Genomic DNA, 12,077 nt, shown 5'->3' with positions numbered 1-12,077 from the left:
ATCAGACCAGCCACAACATTCCCTTAAGCCAAAGCCTAATCCACAGCAAAGCCCTAGCTCTCTTCAATTCTACGCAGGCTGAGAGAGGCGAGGAAGCTGCAAAAGAAAAGTGTGAAGCTAGCAGAAGTTGGTTCATGAGGTTTAAAGAAAGAAACTACCTCCATAACATAAAAGTGCAAGGCAAAGCAGCAAGCGCTGATGAAGAAGCTGCAGCAAGTCACGCAGAAGGTTTAGTTAAGATCACGGATGAAGGTGGCCACACTAAATTACAGATTTTCAGTGTAGACAAAACAGCCTTCTGTTGGAAGTAGATGTCATCTCACTTTCACAACTAGGGAGGAGAAGTAAACATCTGGCTTCAAAGGACAGGCCGACTCTCTTGCTAAGGGCTAATGCAACTGTTGACTTTTAGTTGAAGCCAACGCTCATTTACCATTCTGAAAATCCTAGGGCCCTTAAGAATGATACTAAGTCTACCCTACCTGTGCTCTGGAACGGAACAACAAAGCCTGGATGACAACACATCTGTTTAGGGCATAGTTTACCGAATATTTAAAGCTCGCTGTGGAGACCTACTGCTCAGAAAAAAAACAGTTCCTTAAAAATATTACTACTCATTGACAATGCACCTTGTCACGTGGGAGCTCTGACGGAGATATACAAGGAGATGATGTGGTTTTTGTGCCTGCTAACACAACATCCATTCCTCAGCCCATGGGTCAAGCAGTCATTTTAGCTTTTAAGTCTTATTATTTCAGAAATACATTTGGAAGGCTACAGCTGCCATAGTGTTTCCTCTGATGGATCTGGGCAAAGTAAATTGAAAACCTTCTTCACCATTCTAGATGCTGTTAAGAGTATTTGTGTTGAATTCACATGGGAAGAGGCCAAATTATCAACATGAACAGGAGTTTGGAAGAACTAGATTCTAACCCTCATGGATGACTTTGAGGGGTTCAACAAGTAACTGTAGATGTGGGGAAAATAGCAAAAGAACTAGGAGTGGAGCCTGAACACGTGACTGAATTGCCACAATCTTATGATCAAACTTGATGCTGGGCGCGGTGGCTCACGCCTGTAATCCCAGCACTTTGGGAGGCCGAGGCAGGCGGATCATGAGGTCAGGAGATCGAGACCATCCTGGCTAACACGGTGAAACCCCCATCTCTACTAAAAATACAAAAAATTAGCCAGGCGTGGTGGCGGGCGCCTGTAGTCCCAGCTACTCAGGAGGCTGAGGCAGGAGAATGGCTTGAACCCGGGAGGAGGAGCTTTCAATGTGTGGAGATTGAGCCACTGCACTCCAGCCTGGGCAACAGAGCGAGATTCCTTCAAACAGTCAGGAATAACTAACTCCCAACCACCCAGATGCTCATGTGAGAAGGAAGCCACGTTTGTCACTAGATCTGGGTTTGGTCCTACAGCTGCTCTTCTGATATAAACCACCCTGAGCAAATCCCTTATTTACTGTCCATTTATAATGAAGGTGTTACTGCATCTGAAACATGGGGGTTCCACTGGTGATCTCAAAGGGGAGACTTCAGTGAGATGACAAACATACGGTGCTAGGTACCTACAGGCACTCAGCAAGCAATGATCATCCCCTGTAAAGTAGGTTGGCTTATTGAGTGGCTGAGACAGGAAAAGAGTGGTACAATTTTTTGGCCATGGTGAACTATAAAGGTAATTTTTTTTTTTTTTTTTTTTTGAGACAGACTCTCCCTCTATCGCCCAGGCTGGAGTGCAATGGCACAATCTCAGCTCACTGCAACCTCCGCCTCCTGGGTTCAAGTGATTCTCCTGCCTCAGCCTCCCAAGTAGCTGGTACTACAGGCACAAACCACCACACCCAGCTAAGTTTTGTATTTTTAGTAGAGATGGGGTTTCACCATACTGGCCAGGCTGGTCTCAAACTCTTGACCTCAGAAGGGTAATTGTTAGAACCTATCCACTCATCCTTTCCCTAACCCCTAAATCAGGCAGGGATTCTATTTCAAATGAGGGTACAGTGTCGCTGTGTTCCCTGGTGCTTGGTAATTACCTTAGGTAATTAACACAGATACCTTAGAAATGACCTTAGCTGTTCCTCCCACAATCTTGAGAATTTATACCACACAAAACATATGCGGGCTTGGGAAGGCTATTTCTCAGGAACACACACTTGAGATGCTGACTACTGTGTGGCTTCCTAGGTGTCTTGTCAGGCATCCTGCCACATACTTCCTCGCACAGGGGGTGAAGTGCCACAAAATATTAAATAGCCAAGCAATTAAATAGTAGCTGCAAAAAGAACAGAAGAACTTCACAGATGTCACTGTGAGGTGATGCTTATAACACACTCATGTCTTACCAGGAGGATTACAGGGCTTTTACAAAACTGAAGACCAAATGAAGAGCAGCAGCTTCTAGAACAAGGTATTGAGCTGCACACTCACTAATGTGTCTTTGGTAAGCAGTAACAGTACATCTACTCAAATGGCAAAAAGGACCCAAATGAACACAATGCAATCACACAAACCAGACTCTGCCCTCAATTCCATTAATGGCTATGCATGGTAGACCTGGTTCATGATCCAGTATGAGGAAGAATAAGAAAAAGTACCCCTTACACACTTCCAAACAGCTAATTGCTAAACACATTCCTAAAGCAAATCCAGTATCAGGCCAAGTAGAGTTTATTTATTTATTTATTTATTTTTGAGATGGAGTCTCGCTCTGTCACCCAGGCTGGAGTGCAGTGGCACCATCTCGGCTCACTCCAAGCTCCGCCTCCCGGGTTCACACCATTCTCCTGCCTCAGCCTCCCAAGTAGCTGGGACTACAGGTGCCCGCCACTGCGCCCAGCTAATTTTTTGTATTTTTTTAGTAGAGATGGGGTTTCACCGTGTTAGCCAGGATGGTCTCGATCTCCTGACCTTGTGATCCGTCTGCCTCGGCCTCCCAAAGTGCTGGGATTACAGGCGTGAGCTACCGCGCCCGAGGCCAGGTAAAGTGTATTTTCTTTGCACAAGATATTCAAGTAGGTCATGACATGTGTACTTTGTAAGCTTCCATCCAATAAGTTTTACATGTGTTCTCTCCCCAGCCAAGCTCTCTGCAGCTATCTGGCAATGTTTGGAGACAATTTTGGTTGTTATACCTGGAGACATGTTCTGACATCTAGCTGGTGGACGCCAAGGATGCTGCTAAGGATCCTATGATGCATAGGGCAGTCTCCCACAACAGAGACTTGTCCAAAATGTTAATACTGCCCAAACAGATAATACTGCCCTACTCTAGGGCAAAAATAAAAATTATCACTGTATATGAGACTTGAAATAACTCAGACTGAATCTAAAGAATTATACAGGTGATAAGTAAACTTAAAAGATACAGTTGATGACACCATGGACCTAATTATACCTTAGGTCCTATCATGTCACTCCCTGATTTTAAAAAAGTATGTATTATGAAAGTACATGTTAATTAGCACAAATAATCAAACGTTTGCCCTATCTTCTCATTCTGAAAAGGATCCAGCACACTGCTCCTAAGCTTGGCTCATGAGGCCAGGAATATCATGTGTCTTTGGTATTGACTTTCCAAACTAGATAGTAATCCTACATTAATGTTCAAAATATATTCCAAACTCTAGTCCGGGTGCATTTTAAGCTGATTTCGACATCAGACATGGGGGTCAGCTTTTCTGGGAACAAATATGGGAATCTGTATTTTCACCAGGATTTCCTGGTGATTCTCAAGCATGATAAAACTTGAGAACCACTGACTTAGACTTTGCTTCTATAAGAAATGAGCTGCCACTCCCACTTCCTTCCCACTATTAAGAGTGACAAATAATTCATAGGTAAAAGAGATCAATAGTCCATAGTAACATATGACAGTGCCCCGAAACGGCCTACCTAAAATGATATCCCTTTAAAAGTGAGGCCAGTAGAAGAAAGAATATCTCACAGGCACTGTCATAACATGTCCTATATCAGAATGGTTTTGCCATTCTTTCCATCTGAATATATTTTAAGCAGCACTGTTTAAACACAAGGCACCAAATTCCTCCCTGGTCAAGTTTGGTATTGGTGATTCGCAAGATTCTTCAAGGAAACAGATGTTTTTAAGCACCCTGCCACCACAAGGTACACATTTAAATACGTGCTTTCTATTCTGGATTCACTAACAAAACATTAACTATGTTAAGGGGTCATAACCAGGGGGGATTAACACAAATTTGGTTTTCCAAATAAAAGGGAACAATTTTTTCATTCTGGATTTTTCTGTAGGCCAAGCACCAAACTGTAGACTCGGTGCAGACTGTCACTTCAGATGCTAGCATGTCTCCAAGCAAGACAAAGGCGGGCAAATGAAAGGGAAAATGAAGCAAAGGGAGAGTAGGGAGCTACAATAGAAACCGAGTTATTCTTTGCCAAGTGCCTGCCATTTCAGGCATCTTACGAACATTTTCTTTTTCAGCCCTTGCCGTCTCCATAAAAGCAGATAATGTCTATTCTGCTGATGAGAAAATTGAGGACCAGAGAGGTTAGGTAACCTGCTCAAATTCACAAAGCTAAGAGATGAGTGATCTGAGATTCAAATGCAGGAAGACAAACTCTGCTCATTCCTCCCCACCCCTGCCCGCTCCAGTGTTCACTAGCAACCCGGGAGTGGTTCATGGTAATTTCCTGTGAACATATAACTTGTAATCTCAAATATTTTAAATGGAAAACAATGCAAGGAGTATTGCATGTTTGATTTTTACAACTCACTCTAAGGTGTGCTATGACTTATTCATCTTAGCAATTGAATGGAATCAAGTGAGCCGACATATGTAGAAGCATTCTAAAGCCCTAAAGCATCATACACACATAAGGCATTATTTATAAATATTAATTTTACTTTGAGGATCTTTGGCAGGTGGCAACAGATCCTGAGATACTTTGAAATAATTTAGTGATACCCTAGGATACGGTGAAATCATAACTGAGGTCACACTAAACTGGCTTCTAATAGTACATACAAATGATTTCAGTAATAAACATGTCATCATTTTGTAAGTGACTCCATTAGAGAGGACAGGCCTCCACCTTAGCTGTGGGCATTTCCTGGAGCTCCATTCCAGGCCTGGCCTCTGCTTTGCCATTGTCCCCTTGGCCAGGTTCATCTACTGCGTGGCTTAGGACCTCACCTCCGCTGGGGCATCAACTTACATGCTCACTCTTAACCTTCTTCCTGCTCTCCAGACCAGAAATTTCCCTTACATTATAGATGTCTCTTGGCATTTCAAACTTAAATTCGTTAAATCCACCTTTTTAATCAAGTCCATCTTTTCTCTGGTACAATTCTTCTCTTCTTCCTGTTTTTCCTCCCTCAGTCAACTGCATCAGTTATCATACTCTAGAACTCTCAGAATCATCTTCAATTATGCCCAATACATAGAATTGTACACTGGATTCTAAAGTGGCTCTCAAATGTACCCTCTTCTTTCTTTGCCTATTCCCATAAGTTGTCTCACACACACACACACACACAAAACCCACACCAATAAAACCAACCACCTCTGATGAGATTATGATTCTTCTTTCAACTCCTTCAGTGAACCTCAGGGTCTAGGGAATGCCATCCAACCTCCTTGGAATGGTCTTGTGTCATCTTGCCCCCAACAGGCTAATTTCATCTTCCAAAGGGACCTTTGTTGCCCTGCCCATCACCCTCATAAGCCAATCTGCTCTTCCTTTAACACTTGGGACATCCTCATACCTCTGTGCCTTTATTAATGTCATTCCTTCCTCTTTCTCCATCATCAGTACAGAGTACAGTTTCTACAACCTGGCATCTCTAGGCCTACTGTTCCCCTCTATCTGAAATGCCTTCTCCTGCTTGCAAACTCAATTTGTCCTTAAAGTCATAGCACGAGCTATAAACACTGGAAAACTGTTCACAATTTCTCCACTTTCTTCACCTCAGCCCCAGAATCCCTCTACTTCATACACACCTCTGTTAGCATTCTTATTACTGTATAGTGTAATCAGTCATTTACATTTCTCTATCCCTCAGTGACAATGGGCTCAATGACTGCAGGGATATTTGTTTTCTTTGAATTGCCAGAATTCAGTGTCTGTCATCAATGTAAGATGACTGCGGACTCCCGTGACTACCATTAACTGCTAGGTCTTATGCTCATTTTCAAAAAATAATGTCTAATAAAATATGAAATACGGTTCTTCTCTTTCCTGTGTTTATTGAGGTGTACTTGACAAATGAAATGCAAACTCTTAACCAGAGACCTATGACCTATGGACTGTACTGCTATCAACAAAAGAAACAAATAATAAAGCTAACAGATCTACAGTTCTCTCTGCTACTATATGAGCCTATGCAGTACCCATCTCAGCATTACCATGTTTGCATGGTATTAGTTTGTCTGTCTTCACCAGCTAGTGTGCTACTTAAGGGTAGGGACCAAGTCATGCTCATCTAACCCACTTCCTAGCAGATAGTACAGCAGGCAGGCAATGATTTCTTTTAAATTTTTGTTCGGAATGCATGACCACTGCAATACTAATAACCAAACTTTTATATTATATAGAGCATGCCAATTTCAAAAGAATAAAAACTGAGTTATATTCCAAAAGTTCATTCTTAGATTGGTTACATGGCACACAGAACACACATTACCACAAAAACAACGTCCAAGAGTAAAATTACATTTATATTCCATTTCATAAAATCTTATTCTACCCATATTTTGCCTGAAATTTGTATATTTAGGAGCAAATGCAGGAAGGAACGCTATAGATTTTCTTAGCACTGTAAAATATATCGGAACATCAGAAAACTTCATCACCCCTCCACAAAGTGTCTGCTCTGTGACCACCACCTGCTTCCTACTGTTGGACTAGAAAAGGGTCAGGAATACAAAGAGTGTGACTTAGCAGGGAGGAAGCCCTGTGGAGTTGAGGGTAAACAGTCTATAAAGGCTCTGGTTTCTATGCCGGATACTTTCTATCTCCTTCTCTTTTCCCCACCCAGAGAAAGTGGGGACCAATGCAGCTTGGGTTAGGCAGGTAAGATCCAAGGGGCAACTCAACCAGATGACCCACCAAAGCAGAGCACAAGCGCAGAGTCTACCCTAGCAGGACTTGGATCAGCTGCAAAGGCAGGCAGGGACAGGTGGAAAGTTACAGCATGTGCGTGCAAGAAACCCCAGTAAGCCATCATGTCATACCTGAAACCCCACTGACACAGAGAAAGGGATGGGACAGAGAGAAGGGATCAACTTAAGTCAGACATGTCAGTTGAGGGGCTGCTTGTGGAATTATGAGATATAGAAGACTGAAGAAGTTCTCTGGAAGTTTAGATGATACACAACCAAAAAGGCATGACATCACTTATTTCTCAAGAGAATAAAGAAAAACAATAACAAACTTAATTCTTTTCATTTTCCAATTATTTAAATTTCAAACAAATGAGAGTCTGCTCTATTAAAATTTGATATCCATAAGTGAATTTTCAGAAGCAGAAGACCTTTTTCATGACGTTTACATATCTATAAATATGAATGATGCAAATTTCGAGTCCTATGATATCAGATGACAAGATACAGCCCAAGCTTCAGCTCTTGCTAATTAAACGAATCAATTAAGAGCCTACAGTTGCAACTGTGTAGCTGCTGTTCTATAGTAGCAATAACAACCCCACGGGGAGGTCTTTTACTACATTAAAATGCTGTCCTCCACAACTCCATCTGATATTATTAGAAACAGTTATTTGTGTCTTGCTGTCATATTAGTAGCAAAGGCAAATTATGGAAATATGCAGACCAGAATGGTCCCAGTATGAGATCAGGTTGGGTTTTCAGCCTCCAAGGGAACAATTGCTGAAATTCCAAAGTTCCCCAAAGTTCTTTAATGGAACTGATAAATCTATCAGCACAGCATTCATTTAGAAGCTAGGTAAGGGTCACATATTTACATACCTTCCTGCTAAGCTGATACAATTCAACTAGATGAATTATCATATTAAGTTTACCCTCCTGAGTTAAACTGATGGAGTTCAAAATTGTTTTCGATGGTTGTCATTAATCGCTGTTACTTCATAAGTGCTTACTTTGAAATCTAATTGTGCTGGTGTATCAAGGGTCATATTAATAGCATTCTTAATGGTAAATCTTTGTAAAACATGTTTACTCTACTAATATTATCACTCAAGCTTTCAAGAGTAATATGAAATAAAGTATATTTATTATCAATAAAAACGTAATTTAAAATGTACAATTTGAGATTTAAATTAGCTTTAAGAACTTTAGCATCATTTGGTTTCATTAGATCTCTGGCTAAGCTTCAAAGATATAGAAAATTTGATTGTTTCTCAAGAGTCCTTGGGTGAATGCCAATACCACAGCCATGAAGAAGCTGTTCAACGGAGTCTAAGCTTATTTTCCCTTTCAAACAAACATTGTTTTTATAAGGGAAGAAAAGTCAGTCTCACTGAGATATGTTTGCCTTATGATAGTACTTTAAAACGTAAATTATAATAAAAATTTGCAATAAAATGGTAACTTCTGCATTCTTAAAGTAACAACAAAATATTTATTCTTATTGTGAAGCACAGTTCAAGGAAGGAATTCTGCTTAAGTAAAACATCAGCTCTCTTCGATTTCTTTGTGAGCTTATACTATCTGATGTACACAGATTCGCAGCTTCACCAAAAACATGCAAACAAAACAAACAAAACCCAGACAATCTGCAATCTGAAATGGGCATAGATATCCTGGAAAAATTCTGTGATCTGCAGCTTACCAACTAAGTGTATGTTAGGGACTGAATGTCCAAATTCATATGCTGAATGCCTAACCCTCAATGTGACAGTATTTGGAGATGGAGCCTTTCAGAGTTCACTACAGGAGGTCATGAGGGTGGGGCCCCATGATGGGATTAGTGCCCTTAACAGGAAGGGAGATCAGAGTTTGCACTCTCTCTCTGCTAAGGGAGAAGAGGCATCCGCCTGCAGCCTAGGAAGAGGGCCCTCACCAGGAACTGAATCTGTTGGCACCTTACTTAGACTTCCCAGGCTCTAGAACTGTGAGAAATAAACATCTGTTATTTAAGCCACCAGGTCAATGGTGTTTCATTATGGCAGCCTGAGCAGTTGTACTTATCAGTTACTGCAGAGCTCCCTGGATTCCACAGTCAAGCAATTTGTTCTTAAGGTACTCTGATGGTTAACAGCCTGACTTTAAAGTCAGCGAGGGCTGGTTTTGCATCCTGGTTCTACCAATTATTACCATAGGATACTTATTTAACCTTTCTGTGCTCACTTTTGTCTTCTGAAAACTAGGCATACCCATCTTCAGTGTTTCTGCATTTTTGAGTATGGGGCACGAACTGCAGTCATACAGGTGATGATAATCGGTATGAAAACACTAGGGAAATAAATGGTAGTACTCAAGTGAGACCTAAGAGGTAACGCTCTGTTCGTAAAATATATATTTAGGTAAGTCACTTCAGTCACTTTTTAGCTTTACATATGTGTCAAGTATGCTTTCAGATCTACATAGCATACTGGCTTGAACAGTGTCATCCCAAAATTCATGTCTACCCAGAACCTCAGAATGTGACCTTATTTGGAAACAGGGTCTCTGCGGATATAATGAGTTAAATGAGGTTTCACTGGTGTGAGTGAGCCCTAAATCTGATGACTGGTGGTGCTGGATGTATGTGTATGAACACACACAGTCATAGGGAGGAAGGCCACATGACAGCGGAGGAAGAGCCTGGAATTACACAGCTACAAGCCAAGGAAGGTGAGGATTGCCAGCAACTACTAGAAGCCAGGTGAGAGGCACAGAACGGACCCTGCCCACAGCTTGATTTTAGATTCCTGGCTCCCAGAACTGAGAGGGAATACATTTCTGTTATTTTAAGCCACCCAGTTTGTGCTAATTTGTTGCACCAGCCCTAGGAAACATGGACTTTCTATGTATTACAGTTTGGGAGTAGCAGAGTAATGAAATGGATAGATACCAAAGGTGAAAATGTGGTGTCCTGAGTACACGCATGTACACCCAGGCCAAATGTGCTTTGCTGGGTCATAAAGGCACAAATTTTATCTGAATGTCCCATTCTATTAATTTGGAAAACTTTCCCTTCATTAAACAAAAAACTGGCTAACAATTTTATTTTAATTTTTAAATCCTGGCTTTTAAAAATTTTTTTTTTTTTTGAGATAGGGTCTCACTCTGTTGCCCAGGCTGGAGTGAAGTGGAGTAATCATGCCTCACTATAGCCTTGAACTCTCGGGTTCAAGCCATCTTTACTCCTTAGCCTTCTGAGCACCTGGGTCTATAGGTGGGCCTGACCACACTCCGCTATTGTGTGTGTGTCTGTGTGTAGAGATGGGGTCTCACGGTTGCCCACGCTGGGCTTGAACTCCTGGGCTCAAGCAATCCTCCTGAGTAGCTGGGATTACAGGCATCAGTCACCATGCTTGGCCACAATTTTTAAATCAAGTTCAAACAGCATAACAGGAAAAAGACCTCATGCTTGGACTGAAAGTTTATGAGCGAAAGAACTGAAAGTAGACAGAAAAAACCTACTAAATCTATATAAAATCTGAAATTTATATAAGTGGACATGGGGTTCTATGCACAGAAGGTGGTCCTTCATGTTCCCAGACTATGTATTAGGATAAGCTGGGCTATGCATCAGCAGTAAGTCAACAGAGACCTCAGTCTACTATGGCTTGCAGGTGGCAGTGCTCACTGCCACTCTTCAGCAGGAACTCATGCTGACAGGAGCATCAGCGTCACACACAACCTCCAAGGGGGGCATGGCAGGGACTAGAGGGCTCGCACTTGCTCTTAGCTATCTCTGACCAAAAGTGACACACATGATTACCAGGAGACAATTCACCCCCAAGTCTCTTGCATTTTTCCACTTCTTGTGAGCAAGACACTGATGGTTCTTTGCTGTGAACTATCTTTTCAAAGATGTTTTTAAAGTAAACGGCCTTGGTAGAGTGTCTCCTTCCAGATCAAAGGGCAAGTGCGATTACCACACATTATAAAAAGACTCAGGTTCTCTCAACTCAGAGCTCCTCTCCTATAATGCACCCATTATGTGTGCAGGTATCATCTCTCTTTGCATTGCCCTGAGGGAATCTGGGTTCAGGGAAATAGTACAAAGATAATGGTACCCTGACCACTGCTGCTGCTGTCGTAAACTGTCCTTCATCTCTGATCCTGGAGTCTCATGTTTTCTATCAGCATTCATGAAATGTCGCAGGCTGATTTGTCAGCCAGCAAGTAGCATAAATCTCAGAACCTTCACAGTTGTTGACAGTCACTTCCATTCATAGCTCATGGTTAGAACGTGTGGGCGAAGGATGACCCAGGTGCCGAGGCAAGAGACTGAAGGCACAAACTATTTCAGTATAAGAAAGAAAAGAGTTAAAATAAGAATAGTCATAATACAAATTAGATATAGAGATGATCATGGACATTATCAATCATCATAAACATTATGAATATTAGCTTTTAATATTACTCTTTGTTACATTACTAATATAACCTAGGAATAACCGCCGGGCATAGGGTCAGGTGCTGAAGGGACATTGTGAGAAGTGATCTAGAAGGCAAGAGGTGAGCCCTCTGTCACGCCCACATATGGGCCACTTGAGGGCTCCTTGGTCAAGCGGTAATGCCAGTGTCTGGGAAGACACCTGTTACTTAGCAGACCATGAAAGGGAGTCTCCTATCCTTGGAGGAGTCGGGGAACACTCTGCTCCACCAGCTTCTTGTGGGAGGCTGGATATTATCCAGGCCTGCCCGCAGTCATCCAGAGGTCTAAACCCCTCCCTGTGGTGCTGTGCTTCAAAGGTCATGCTCCTTGTCCACTTTCGTGTTCCTCCCATACTCCTGGTTCCTCTTTGAAGTTTGTAGTAGATAGCGGTAGAAGAAACAGTGAAAGTCTTAAAGTCTTTGATCTTTCTTATAAGTGCATAGAAGAAAACGCTGATGTATGCTGCCTTCTCTCTCCCTGCTTCGGCTACCTAAGGGGAAGGGCCCCCTGTTCTATGATCACGTGATT

The 12,077-nt window shown here is 42.0% G+C and overlaps 1 protein-coding gene across 3 annotated transcripts in view; it reads right to left on the bottom strand.

Annotated features, from left to right (window-relative positions):
• PCCA (propionyl-CoA carboxylase subunit alpha) overlaps nt 1–12,077 on the bottom strand; it is a 438,112-nt gene that overhangs the window by 61,349 nt on the left and 364,686 nt on the right. The window lies entirely within an intron of this gene.

This window comes from Macaca thibetana, chromosome 17 (assembly GCF_024542745.1).
Source record: "Macaca thibetana thibetana isolate TM-01 chromosome 17, ASM2454274v1, whole genome shotgun sequence".
NCBI classification, from domain to species: Eukaryota; Metazoa; Chordata; class Mammalia; order Primates; family Cercopithecidae; genus Macaca; species Macaca thibetana.
Note: the sequence above shows the minus strand (reverse complement) of the source record. Positions and strands in the feature narration are given on the sequence as shown.